Here is a 14,867-nt window from a genome sequence, read left to right on the forward strand (position 1 = left end):
ATGCTTTCTTTACATGGTCCTTCCAGTGGTTAAAACACTCTAAGAGCTGCAGTGGGGAGACAGAAGAGGGGAGGCTGCCACCCAGCTGAACAGTTGGCTGGGACCTGGACCCAAGCCCACTCCCTGTTCCCTGCCTCCAGGGACTAAATGTGGAACTAGCTGGTGTCAGCCCAATTTTCACCTAGAAAGTCACTTCAGTTAAGGTGGCAGAGATCATCTTTGGAAAGTTCTTTTGTGTCCCAATGTAGATTGAAGAGCAAATTGAACTCCCGAAAGGTGGGGGTTGCCTTTGAAAACATGGCTTCTAGACCCCAGAGCTCCAGGATCAGCATGGCAGCATGGTGACCCTTTTGTACTGTGTGCCCTCAACATGCAAGGTTCTCCTCTGGCAGCAGGAAGCCCACTCCGAGAATGCTGAAGCTGCAAGACCCACTTCCAAAGCACAGAAAAACAAAGAGGAACAAGGGATACTGGCAGCCAACATGAAGGAACGCACCCAGCAAGCAGCAAGCCACTGTCACTGACTCAGCAATTGTTTCTGCTGTGGTCCAAGAAGAACGCAGAGAGCCTGTCCCTGTCTGTGACTGCAGGCTCAGTCATTCAACCAGTGCAGTCCAGTAACCCTAAAGGGAGGAACTCCACCACGAAAGAGTCAAAGTCCAACAAACAATGATGAACAACACAATAAATGAAATTAAAAATTCTCTAGAAGGAATCAATAGCAGAATAACTGAGGCAGAAGAATGGATAAGTGACCTGGAAGATAAAATAGTGGAAATAACTACCGCAGAGAAGAATAAAGAATGAAAACAATGGAGGACAGTCTCAGAGACCTCTGGGACAACATTAAATGCAACAACATTCAAATTATAGGGGTCCCAGAAGAAGAAGAGAAAAAGAAAGGGACTGAGAAAATATTTGAAGAGATTATAGTTGAAAACTTCCCTAATATGGGAAAGGAAATAGTCAATCAAGTCCAGGAAGTGCAGAGTGCCATACAGGATAAATCCAAGGAGAAACACGCCAAGACACATATTAATCAAACTATCAAAAATTAAATACAAAGAAAAATATTAAAATCAACAAGGGAAAAACAACAAACATACAAGGGAATCCCCATAAGGTGAACAGCTGATCTTTCAGCAGAAACTCTGCAAGCCAGAAGGGAGTGGCAGGACATATTTAAAGTGATGAAAGGGAAAAACCTACAACCAAGATTACACTACCCAGCAAGGATCTCATTCAGATTGGAGGGAGAAATTAAAATCTTTACAGACAAGCAAAAGCTAAGATAATTCAGCACCACCAAACCAGCTTTACAACAAATGCTAAAGGAACTTCTCTAGGCAGGAAACACAAGAGAAGGAAAAGACCTACAATAACAAACCCAAAACAATTAAGAAAATGGGAATAGGAACATACATATTGATAATTACCTTAAATGTAAATGAATTAAATGCTCCAAGGAAAAGACATAGACTGGCTGAATGGATACAAAAACAAGACCCGTATATATGCTGTCTACAAGAGACCTAGGGACACATACAGACTGAAAGTGAGGGGATGGAAAAAGATATTCCATGCCAATGGAAACCAAAAGAAAGCTGGAGTAGCATTCTCATATCAGACAACATAGACTTTAAAATAAAGGCTGTTACAAGAGACAAAGAAGGACACTACATAATCATCAAGGGATCGATCTAAGAAGAAGATAGAACATCTGTAAATATTTATGCACCCAACATAGGAGCACCTCAATACATAAGGGAAATGCTAACAGCCATAAAAGGGGAAATCAACAGTAACACAATCATAGGGGACTTTAACACCCCATTTTCACCAATGGACAAACCATCCAAAATGAAAATAAATAAGGAAACAGAAACTTTAAATGATACATTAAACAAGATGGACTTAATTGATATTTAGAGGACATTCCATCCAAAAACAACAGAATACGCTTTCTTCTCAAGTGCTCATGGAACATTCTCCAGGATAGATCATATCTTGGGTCACAAATCAAGCCTTGGTAAATTTAAGAAAATTGAAATTGTATTAAGTATCTTTTCATTGCAGCTCTTTTTACAATAGCCAGGACATGGAACCAACCTAAGTGTCCATCGACAGATGAATGGATAAAGAAGATGTGGCACATATATACAATGGAATATTGCTCAGCCATAAGAAGAAACAAAATTGAGTTACTTGTAGTGAGGTGGATGGACCTAGAGTCTGTCATACAGAGTGAAGTAAGTCAGAAAGAGAAAAACAAATACTGTATGTTAACACATATATATGGAATCTAAAAAAACAAACAAAAAAATGGTTCTGAAGAACCTAGGGGCAGGACAAGAATAAAGACGCAGACATAGAGAATGGACTTGAGGACCCGGGGAGGGGGAAGGGTAAGCTGGGACAAAGTGAGAGAGTGGCATGGACATATATACACTACCAAATGTAAAATAGATAGCTAGTGGGAAGCAGCTGCATAGCACAGGGAGATCAGCTTGGTGCTTTTGTCCACCTAGAGGGGTGGGATAGGGAGGGTGGGAGGGAGATGCTAGAGGGACGAGATATGGGGATATATGTATATGTATAGCTGATTCACTTTGTTATAGAACAGAAACTAGCACACCATTGTGAAGCAATTGTACTCCAATAAGGTTGTTAAAAAAAAAAAAGAGTCCAAGTCAAAGCAGGAGAAGATGGCCTTCCCTTACAGTGATGACCCCATCTGGGAATCCCCACCTGCCTTTCAAATTCTCTAGGCAGAGAAAACAAGGGGGCTGGCCAGTCAATCCTAGTCCCCCCTCTTTATGACTCCAAGAGTGGGAGCCATACAGTGTAAGCACTCCTTGGGCCTGGTGGGAGCCTGGACCTGAAGAATGGGGCTGCAAATGGTGCCAAGGGAGCAAGGTATTCACCATTCCCCCCCCCGCCCCCCCCCCCGCCCCCCCGCCTCACTGCTTTGGTCAGAGCTCCTGGGACTGATGAATGGAATTCTGCTGACCACTAAAGTCCCAGGATTCCCAGTGCACAACCCACTGATGACCCCATCATATTACGTGACCCACAGCTCTTCCAGACCTTTCCACAGCCAGACTATTATCCAAAGCCCACACCTGCTCCAAAGACATTAGACCAAATGGTGTGTATGTTTTCAAGCTGCAGATTCTGCACTAAGGGTCAAGTTGAAACTGCTGCCCCTTTTCACATCCATGACATCCCCAGCAGCAAGACAGAGAGAAGCAAACCTCTGTGAACAGGCAGATATGTGCCTTTGGAATGACCTGAAACCTCTCCCAGTTCCAGCCAACCAGGGTTGGAATTCTTCCCTGAATACCAAACCGCAGCCAACTCTGTGCATTCTGGCACCAGCACCCACACCTGCTGCTCCCATATGTCCCCTGCGATAAGCCTGGGGTAGAGAACAAACTGATTCCTTCTGCAGGCAGCCCTGCCAGCTCTACTCCACTGCTCCGACATGGTACGGCGCCAGGCCTGATGCCCCCAAACCAAGCAGTTACCTCTGTCTCCTACAGGGACAATGGTCCTGGCAGATCCCAATGTACTCCTTCCCCACCTCCCTCCACTAGTGTCCAGTGGAGATCCCCCCACCCTGGGAGAAACCCAGATAGACTACATCATGAGCAGCTTCAGCATCGGGCGCACTCCTTACAAACTCTCAAATCTAACGCATGCTTTCCCCTGATGAAAAGACATTCATAGCAGCACAAGGCATGCAGAATGCTGGAGTGTTAAATGAACCTCCAAAGAAACCAGAAGGGTTGATACAGGCCAGAGTGGCTTAGTAACAAAGCTTAGGTAGGGGACCTGGGTCCCAGACAGCTGTGGAAGCTCCACTTGTCCTTCCAGGATACAGAGATATGCCCTTTTGTCCAGATGAAGTGATTCCACCTTCCATGAGCTCCCAGTCTGGGCCCCTAAGACCCAACCACCCAGATCATATGACTCCTGAGCAGATAGTTTGGCTGAAATTATAGCAGGAGTTTTTAATAAACAGAAGAAGAGGTATCAGGGAAAAGTGGCTGTACCCTAGTGCTCCCTCCAGGTTACAGAGGTTTATCTGCATGGACCTTCGAATTTCTCTAAGGGCCTCTCCCTAGATACCAGATGACCCCTAGTGAAGGCTGGGCGCCTGGGCAAGCAGAACCATCTTCTGATAGTATGACTACACCATGTTCTCTGCTCTTAAGGACACGGCCCTCGACTCCAACATACCAGGGATCAGATATGCCTTCCTGGATTTGCAGGAATGATAATCTCTGAAACGGAAGGGCAAATGTCACCAACCCTGCATCCAGACCACATCTTTCTGGAGTCAGTTGGCCAGACAACATGTCAAACATTCCAAATAATTGAAACTTCATTCCTGGCCAGGGGGGTCTTTTTGATTGATGGGATTGCTTCCAAAATCCCCAAAGATTGTCTGCAGAGATGTTTCAACAGCAGCTTGCAGAGAAATTTCAAGGTGGTCTCCCTGGGATAAGCATAACAGGAATAAGGTCCAACATGGAGATGACTAGCATGATCCCAGGCTCCCAGTGAACATTCCCATTTTCCTGTAGTCCTGCCAGGGTAACTTTCCAAAAACAATTCCCCACCAATGAGCCCTGGTTGGGAATTTGAGTTTGGGATGGTCCTTAATGTCATGAAGGGAAATGTCCATTTAAATGTCAACAAGGGATCCAACTTTCAGACGATACCTCGAAAGATGAGAGGCTCAGTGAGCCCTGGGGAGATGATGACTTGCACTCAGGTGGCCCTGAGATGCTGCCTGCGGCACAGAAGATGGCTCCTCTGCCATCTGGTGAGCACCCTCAGCAGGAGTGTGTCCTGGGCTTTAGGCCATGCTTTCCGTGTCTCAAGGTCCAGGAAGCAACGGTGGTTTGCAGAATCTCAGAGAAACAATCGGACCCACCAGAAGGACTAACGCCCAGCTCTGTCTTAGCCACCAATACATCTCAACCCTTCTAGAAACCCCATTAGCCTCAACACAGCTCCTCCAGTTTGAAATGGCCCGGGACAAAAGTCCTTGAATAAATCTGTGGCAAGCAGCCCCGTGCATTCTCCTGGTCTGAACCCTCTGCAACCTCCCACCATGTACTGTCCAGTCATCAATGCTGGGCTCACCCTCAGGAAACCTCAAGTGCCTCCAGATTCCATTGTACATGGTAGGCCTGATGGCAGGCCCAGACACTGCTGCCTTCATTAAACAGCCTTCTTAGGGTTTGCTGCTGCTCTGTGGATGATCTGCTTCTGTGAATATCCAGATGTCTTCTCTCTAGTACAACTCGCCTCCAGAGCCTATCCTTCCCCAAACCTGCTCTCCATTGTGGTGTCTTAAATGTTCAAGTTTGCAATGTCCAGTTCTACCTGATTATTCCATCATACCATCAAGACGGCAATCGACTCAGATGACAAGCTCCCCTCCAGCTCCTTCACTCAACTTCTCATCAATGAATAACCTGCCAGGAATGGGCATTAATACATATAAATCCTCAAATTTCAGGTTCTGATGCCAACACTCAACCCCATGGGAATGACCCAGCCACTCCTCACTATAACCAGATGCCCTCCTTGGTTACCATGGGAACCAACATGCTTCCTCATGGTGTTTCAGTGGGGTCTGATTTGATGTCACACAATCCTATGATGGGTCTTGGGTCCCAGGAGCCTGAGATGGCATCTCAAGGACAGATGGGTTTTCGCAGGAGTTCCCTCCAAGATGAGTCTCTTCCACAGCAGGTATCATTTTCTTACCATGGCCCCAATGGAGGCAGAGCAACTTCCTGGAGACATGGGTGTCCCAGGAGAAGGCACATTTGGCCATTCTAACACCTGATTTAGAATTCAGCACTTTAAAAGCCTGGGGGCCCGAGGGGTCCTGACTCCATCACTGTGCTGGGGAATAGCCTGTCTTCAGTCTTTTCGGACCCAGATCTGCAGGAAGTCATACCTGAGTTGGACCTGTCCTCTACACTCCACCTGAGAAGCCCAGCCAGACACTGAAATGGTTCCATGAGGGGAAGTCCCAGGCCATAAACAGCCCTGGGGTCCTAGACCTGGGTTTTTGCGCAGGGGATGATGGGCAAACCAGCCCCCAGAATGTATTAGCTTTGCCTGGCTTGGGAGGTCCATGGTTTGTGGAAACTCTGGGCATCCTTCCTGGTACAGGTGTAACCATGCCAAGCCCCAACCCAATACAATCACTGGCCTCTCTCAGGCAAGAGCAAAATATTAATGAAACACACACACACAGACACACAATTAATTTAAAAAAAACTAAGTTAAGTGTAGGGTAGGAATAATAAGGAAATCTTTTTTTTTTTTTTAATAATGAAACATTGCTTTTCAGTTTAAGTGCACCTCAGCACTGTCTGTCTCTCTCGATATACACATCCACCTCCTTCACCCTTCACTATCTCCTCCATTAAGTGTGCTTCTTTCCCTCGTGCCCACCCCCAGCCTGCTCACGCCCTGCCTCCCTCCCCTCTTTTCCCTTGGGTGCTGCGTACTCAGCATTATTTTGGGGAGATAGATCTAGTAAAGCCTCAACATCATTATCAACATCCCTGCTGAGCATTCTCCTGGTTTTGGGAGGGAGAGTGAGGTCTGTCCCTGGAATGCTCTGTGGCTTTCTCCTCCCGGGTGACTTTTTCTTTGCCAGCATGCCCTCTTTTGCCTCCACTCTTGTTTTCTGGTCTCCTTTTATGCGGAATTTCCAGGTGAATTTTATTAATGTGGGATGGAACGGATGCTAACAGTTATCTAGGATTTTGGTTTTGTTTTTGGAAATTTTGTGGTTCCTTCCCTTTCTTCCTGCTCCCACACACAAAGTGTTCTGCGGAACTTCCATTAAATTCAGTACAAAACCACTTGCTGGGGCTGTGATGTCAGAAAAATAAAATATATTGCTTCCTATAAAATTAAAAAGAATATTTCAAGGCTCAATCCAAAAATGACTTCCATGAGACTCTTCCTGATCTCCAGGGGAGACCAAATGTCATTTTCCTTGGAACTTGCTACTAATATCTAACAGTTTCTTCCGTCCTTTTCTTGTAACATACTTTTTTATGTTTTATCTTTCCTATAAATTGAAACTATGTGAGAGTTGGATCTGACCCTGATTCAACTTTGGATGCTCCACAATGTTTTGCATGTAGATGTTCACTGAATGTTAGGCAGATGCATAAATTTTTTTCTCTAACCACTGCAAATTATCCCTAACATGGGGAATGATGGAGGGAACAATTAAAACAAGCCTCACAAGTTGAAACATGACACTCAATTTATGAAATGAGGAGAAAAAAAGAGGAGTCGGAGGAGGATATAACCTGAGCTATAAATAGCTTTAAAGAAGCTAAGCAACATGTGACGGATTTGTATGGGCTTACAAGGTGCTGTGGGTAAAATGCTGGAGTTTATAAGAAGGAAGGGGAAGTTTATAAAGTTTGCTTCTTAGCAGTGCAGTCAGGGAGTATCAGGGCTTACTATGTGTCTTTGTGCAGGCTGCTATGACAAAATGCTGTAATAGACTGGGGGGCTTAAACAACAGACATTTATTTCTCACAGTTCTGGAGGCTGAAGTCCAAATTCAAGGCTCCAGCAGATTTGTTGTCTGGTTGGAGCCCGCTTCCCGGTTCATAGATGGCTGTCTTTTTGCTGTGTCCTCACATGGTAGAAGGGACAACAGAGCTCTCTGGGTCTCTTTTTTAAAGGCACTAGTCCCATTCATGAGGGCTCTACCCTCATGAAATCACCTTCCGAAGGCTCCACCTCCTAATACCATCACATTGGGGGTTAGGTTTTTTAACATGTGAATTCTGGGGGGACAAACATTCAGTCTCTAACATGATGGTTCTGCATAGGCTCAGAAAGCACCTCGCACATCATATCAAGTGGAAAGTGATGCTGATGACAGCCCTGCACTGCCAGTGGTGTCTCTTGAAGCCTTGGAAACTGGGGATTTTAGTACAAATCTTCCTCACAGTGTCCCTCAGGAAAACTTGGAGGTTAAAATTTTATCAGATCCGGTGCTATTATAAAATGACTCTTTTGTAGCCTCCCCAAATTAGTTTCATATTCAAAGCAGCTTATTTCAACCATTCCCTGCTTAGTTAAATGAGGGCTTGGAAATACAGAGTGCAACATGGAGAAGAGAGAAAGGTCTCTGTGTCTACTTCAGAAAATATTCAGAGTACATGCCTACATCTTAACATTTTGCAGCCATCCTCTTTTTTTGAATTGCTATTTTGACACTTTATTTTTACTTACATTCAAGAATGACTCTTCAGAAGACTTCATTTTAAAAATGTTTTCTATTTACCTTGCTTAGGTATCATGATGAAAGTACTCTGGAAGTAGTCATATACAACTGGGAGCAATAAATATGTGCTTTTAAGAAATGTCATGTCCAAGATTCTTAGCTTCTAAATGCAATGACAGTGAGGAGCCCTCATGGCCTTGCTGCCACAGGCTCCAAAGACCAGCTCCAGCCTGTCCACCAGGAATTATGTCACTCTCCTGAGGTTAATGCTCACTGTTTATTCACGGGTGTGCTCACTTTAAATAAATACAACTTATAAAAATTTAGACTTGCCAAATAGAAAAGCTGGCAAAGTGATTGTCTGCTAAAGAAAAGGATCCTTTACCGTGTCAACACTTTAAATAAGAAGCTGCTTTAGTACATTTTGAAGTTTGAAAACATTTAATTCCCAGGAACTCTGGATTTGCTGGAAATGCTGCATACCTGTGTTCTCTTCATTATTCTAGCACGGACTCTGATGCTTTCTGAAGCCAGCCAGAAGTAGGATAAATAGCTAATTGTCTGTGTCATGTGCTGTGTGGCTTGTGAATCCAGAATAAGAGGCCAAAGAAGAAAATGATTGTTCCAGCACTGATTTGCTGTGAATCAATTTCCAACCTCAGAAAATTCATTTTATTTTACTCACAGGGAAATCATATTAAACTGCCTACTCCATGTCAAGTTGTTTGGATTTCTGTGAAGAAAGAAAATAAGATTGGGATTGGCAGAACAGCGTGTTATATGGGGAAAATCAGATCATCGGAGAATATTGGAGCTTTAATGGTCCTTAGCACCCTCTTAATCAGGCAAAATCCTTCATATTGTAGGTGCAAAAAGTAGAATGGGCATCTTTGTTTTGTCTTCCAAGCATTTCTGCTTCTCTTCCCAAGCTAACCTTAAAAGATGGATCCACTTCCAATGAACAGTTCCGAAGAAGGATTGGCATTGTTGGCTTCAGAGGTGGAGACCTTCTGAAGTGGCTCCTCTGAAGGTTCTTGGCTTAGGTCACACTCGGTCCCTGCAATTTTTTATGTATAGTGGGTACCGGGGAAAGGCAGCTTATCATGTGAATTTATTATTGGCATCAAACAAGGCAGGTTTTGGATTTTGTTTTGGTTTGTTTTGGCCCATGGTAGGGTAGAACAGAGAATGGAATTACATAATCAGGCATTCCCAGGCAAACAAATTTAAATGTAGCTTTGAGTTTGAATTAGTCTGCTTAATGTCTAAACCCCACGGTTCTTCCTTCTATCTGTAGTCCAACCTAAAACATAAAAGATAAAGAATTCTCTGGGTTGAGATCTAACCCTGTACTCTGTCTTATACTCTGATCTACAAGGATGTAGAATTTGCTGCAATGGCATGTTATAGAGACATGTTCTGTCTTGAAAATAAGTAAGATATTTCTGTTAAAAATAGATATGGAGATTAGTAGTGGATAAATCTCATTAAGTTTGGAATCTGGGTTGACTTTATATAAGGGTTTCAGGAATTCTGGGGCTTAGTGACAGATTACACAAGTATTTGGAGATTAAAGAGCTCATCAAATCCAGGAAAAAAATGCATGTCCTTTAAGGATGTCCCCCCAAATATATATGTTTGTGTGTATACGCACACACACACACACACACACACACACGCACACACTTAGGAGGGAAGAATTAATAACCAAAGCTTCACGTTTTCAGAGGCTTATGTCTTTTCTACTTCTGTGGGAGAAGAGAACTCTATTCTAAACCATGCCCACCAGAGCAAGCAAGCCAAATAGGACACACAGTGTTTTCTCAATGGCCATATTAAGAACTGAGCTCCCTTGGAGGTATAAAAAGAGACAGCCTGGCTTGAGTTCAAATCCTGTCTCTCTCAACTTAGTTGCTATCTGGCCTATTCAAATTATTCTACCTCACAGAGCCTCTATTCCTTCAACCTGAAGGCAGAGGGGGTAACAGTGTGAGGATAGATTTCCTATCACAAAATAAAAATTTAAAACCATGTTTGATTAAAAAATAATATTCAAGAAAACCTGAAAGTAGAAATCTACGTTTACATTGACTGTATGAAAGGCTTTTACAGTTCCTGTCTCCTCTGTACCTCTAAGAGACCACTGCTTCAGTATCCATTTATTCTTTCCTGGTTAAGTAGTTGTTTATGAGCCTAACACAGGGAGAGGCAGTGGCCCTTCAAAGAGAGAGTCCTAGACTTGTAGAGAAAAGAACTGGGCTTGAGATCTGACTTATCCATTATCGCCGACCTTGGAAAAATCATTACATTTCTCTGACTTATGGTTTCTCATCTGTAAGATGGTGTTTTAGACCAAATGTTGGTGTCCCCCCAAAATTCGTATGTTGAAGCTCTAACCCCAATATGATGGTATTTGGAGGTGGGGATTTGGTAGGTAAGTTTAGATGAGGTGGTAAGGGTGGAGCCCTCATGAATGGGATTAGTGCCCTTATAAGAAGAAGAGGCTAGAGCTCTCTCTCGCTCTCTCTCTCTCTCTCCTCCCCTCTCCCCAACCATGTAAGAACTCAGTGAGAAGGTGGCTGTCTGCAAGCCAGGAAAAGGGGTCTAAGCAGAAACCAAATCAGCTGCCATCTTATTCTTGGACTTCCCAGCCTACAGAACTGTGAGATATAAATGTATATTTTTTAAGCCACCCAGTCTGTGGTATTTTGTTATAGCAGGCCAAGCTGACTAAAACAGATGGGGATAAAAATACCAACCTATATTATAGAGTCCTTAGATCACAAATGAGACATATATAAAATCTCTGCAAATTTTCAATCACTAAACAAATTATGAGTACTGTGTTAGGAACTAGAGAGATGTAAAAATGAGCCAGGTACAGACCTTGACCTCAGAAAGTTCAGTTTCCTAGGTGAGGTAAGACTCGTGTATAACCAACTATGATACAAAAGAGAAAGGGCCATATTCATTCATTCTTCATTCATTCATTCATTTGTTTAACAGACATGTATTCAGCATCTACTATGTGCCAAGTGCTAGATTTGAGGCAGCAATAAATAAACAAACAAAAAATTCCCTGTTCTTACAGAGCTTTTATGTGAGTCATGGAAGCAGTCAATAAACAAATACATAAATATTAAATAATATATTCAGTGGTAGGAAGTGCTTTGAAGAAAAATAAAGTAAGGCAATGGAAAAATCGTGGTAAGGGGGACTTGGCTATTTTGTACAATGTGATGAGAAAAGACCTAGTCAAGTCATGTGACTGGAGGGTCAGTCTGCTAAGGGACATTTGAACAGACACTTCCATGAAGTGAGCAGATGAGCTGAACAGGTTTCTTGGAGGATAATGTTGCAGGCAGCGAAAACAGCAAGTACAAATGTCCAGAGGCAGGAATGTTAGTCATAAAAAATATTCTTCTAACAGGCTCTGGGAATTCAGAGTTGATGAGATTATTTCTAGCTAAGAGAGTCAATAATGATATAAGACCCTCAAGATCAGTTCAGGGAAAATAGAGGTCCTGCTAAAGAAGAGGCTTGTATAAAAGCACCACATATTTACATAGTCTTTTATATTTTTCACTCATCTTTTGCTTAGATCATAACTCATACATTTCTATCCACAGGTACATATTTATAATTATTATCCAACCCACAAAGATAGTCGTAAATGATCACATTTCAGTTTCCTATAAACATAATAAGTGGACATCGTTATTAGTCACCCCTTTCCCATTTCAGATTATTATTATCATCACTTCAGATATAGGATAGTTTAGAACCCATACTTTGGAGTTAGGCAGATAGAAATTCACATCCCAGTTCAATTGGTTCCAGATTTCTGACCTTGAGGATATCGCTTAGGCTTTTGAAACCATAGTTTCTTTATTTGTAAAATGGAAATGATGATATCCTGAGGAGTTTGTTGTGAGAATGAGAATGTTGCGGGATTTTACACACACATACACACACACAGTATTTCGCACAATACCTGACATAAAGTAAATAATTCACAAATAATTGTTTAAAAATAAAATAGTGAGAGATGCCCTCTTTTTACCTATTGTCCTTCATGGAGGTGGTATTGAAAAATTGCTCACTGATGCTATTCTTTCCCACCCTTTCTTTATTGAAATATTCACAGACATCAAACTATAAAGCAAGAAACTTAGAATCTAAAAGTCATACGATACAAATGATTCCAAGATGAATGCAAGAGAAAGTATGAAAGGAAGTAACAAGAACAAGTATTTACAAGTCTTTACTGCATAAGAAGGCTTTCAAAGACATTAATCTATTTACTCTCTGATAATAAACTTGTAGTCTGAATATTATTTATCTTCCCCATTTTACAGATAAAAAAATATGACTCAGATAGGTTGAGTGATTTTGGCTAAAATCATACAGCTTGTACGTGGCAAGACTGGAACTTATATTCAGGTCTTCTGATTCCAAGTCCCTGGGGGTAGTTATTGGGGCAACTGGTGCCCAAGAAATCCTTGCAAGACTGGAAAAACTTCCAAGTAATTAACTGAGTTGGTTGCATTATGGGCCTCCCTCCTACTTGTGGATTTTGATTTCTCACTGAGGATTATTAAAGAAAGTTACCTAAGCCTCTTCACAAAGCTCCAGAAATTTCTGGTTACAAGACAGCTAATGAAGTACGTGTTTCTTTCTGAATGGATTTCAGAGGATCTAGATTTTAAACAGCCTTGCTGGAAAGCAAGGTCCCTGTGTTGTTTAGGCTCGTTTGATCACTTGTCTGAGCTCTGCAAGGACAGGGACCATGTCTCACCCATCTTTGCATCCCAAGGCCCAGCAAAGAGCCTGGCACCCAGGAAGCTCCCAGGCAGGGCTTGAGGGCCAGGCTGACAGGCCCTGTGATGGTTGATATCAGTTAGCATCACCAGTTTAACTCTGATTTTGGCTGCAGTGAATACACTAGACATCAGCTGTCATGAGAAAACATATCACATGGTAATTTTCAGCTTTTAGTTCTGAATCCAAGCCCCTGGCCTGGACAATGAGACAGTAGAGCCCTCCAGCCTCTATACTTCCCACCATTTCTCCTCTCTTTCTGGTTCCTTTTCAGAAAGAGCTTCTCTTATAGGAGCCTGAGTCTGAGCCAGAGCTTCAGACCTTGTTTGCCTCAATAGAGAAAATAATTTTAAAACAAGGACGTTAAATCTGCCTTCAGCTTTGGGTCTTGAATATCAGTGTTGACTTAAGCCTTCCCCATGGAGAAGAGTGGCATTGGTCAGCAAAACTGGTGAGCAGGTGGCATTAGCACCAGCATGGAAGGCAGCTGCAATGAGTTGAAATCTCTGCACTGTCATGTAACAAGGGCTGAATGTATTGACCAGCTTAGGTATTGATCACTTTACACACATTATTTAGTCCTCGATGGAGGATTCCTATTAGTATTCTCATTTTCCAGAGGAGAAAGTTGGAGAATAGAGGTGAAGTGACTTGCCCCAGGTCACAGAGAGTAAATGGCAGGTCTGGGATAAAACAAAGCAATTGGACTTCACAGCCTGTGCTCTTAACTACGTGACCTTGGGCAAGGGAATGACCCTCTCAGTGCCTCCATTTCCTCATTGGTAAAATGAATAGAGGAACAACTACTTCCTTAGATGGTTAGGAAAAGTCATTGAGATCATACATGCAAAGCCCTTGACACTTAGTAGGCACTTAAAATATGTCAGTTCCCTCTCTTCCCTCAAATAATCTGAGATTGAAGAGTGTCACCTCTTGAGCGATCCTTTAGAAACTTAAAGCTAAAATTAATCCAGGCCACGCCAGAGCCAATGACAATAAAGCTGATTTGTCCAGACTTATTATTTTGTTTCAAAAGGAGACCTGCCTCCACTTTCCTGTGCAGGTCCACAGAGCCAGCCCAGACTGAAAACGCACATGGCCATTGCAAACGCATTGTTGAAACATGACGGACACTTCAGGAACCAGGAGATTCCTTCTGGAAATGCCTTGCTTCTTAGCCAAAGCAGAGATGGTTAAACAGTACAGCAGTGCAGCTGTGGCCTTCAGGGCGCACAGTGGGACTTCATGCTCCTGGGGCGAATGGAAACACAGAGACTCGCTTGCCAGCTGGCACTGTCCCTCGAGGGATGAGATATGCGTGGCCTCGCCTTCCAAGTTGAGAGCAATTGCTGGCAGGACACCGTGAGCATGTCAAGTTAAGGGAATATTTTTTTTAAAGGCCCATCACTGTTTTTCTTTCTTTAAATGGTAGCCACCAAAAAGTTATGCAAACACTTCAGCTGTGGAATATTTAATCTGACATTTGGCATAGCTCCCTTGTTGATCCAAGACATGAAGTATGCAGTATATGCCTTGCAGTTGTTTCATTGTTCACTTAAAAAAAAGATAAACCAGACACAACAATTTAATTTTCTATCCCCTCAATTTTAACTGGGTCACTACCAGGATCCATCCTTGATTCCCAAGTAATAGGATGACAATTATGAACCACAGTCCATAAGATGAATAGCTCATTTAATCAAGTTGGTGGATTTAGTCTTTTTTATTTTTTGGCCCTGCTGAAAGCTTTAGGAGT

At 42.8% G+C, this 14,867-nt stretch overlaps 1 pseudogene; it reads left to right on the forward strand.

Annotated features, from left to right (window-relative positions):
* Positions 1-338: 338 nt before the first annotated feature.
* On the forward strand, positions 339-8,834 carry LOC103017078 (B-cell CLL/lymphoma 9 protein-like; annotated as a pseudogene).
* The last annotated feature ends 6,033 nt before the right edge of the window (positions 8,835-14,867 follow it).

This window comes from Balaenoptera acutorostrata, chromosome 2 (genome assembly GCF_949987535.1).
Source record: "Balaenoptera acutorostrata chromosome 2, mBalAcu1.1, whole genome shotgun sequence".
In the NCBI taxonomy this organism is placed as follows: domain Eukaryota; kingdom Metazoa; phylum Chordata; class Mammalia; order Artiodactyla; family Balaenopteridae; genus Balaenoptera; species Balaenoptera acutorostrata.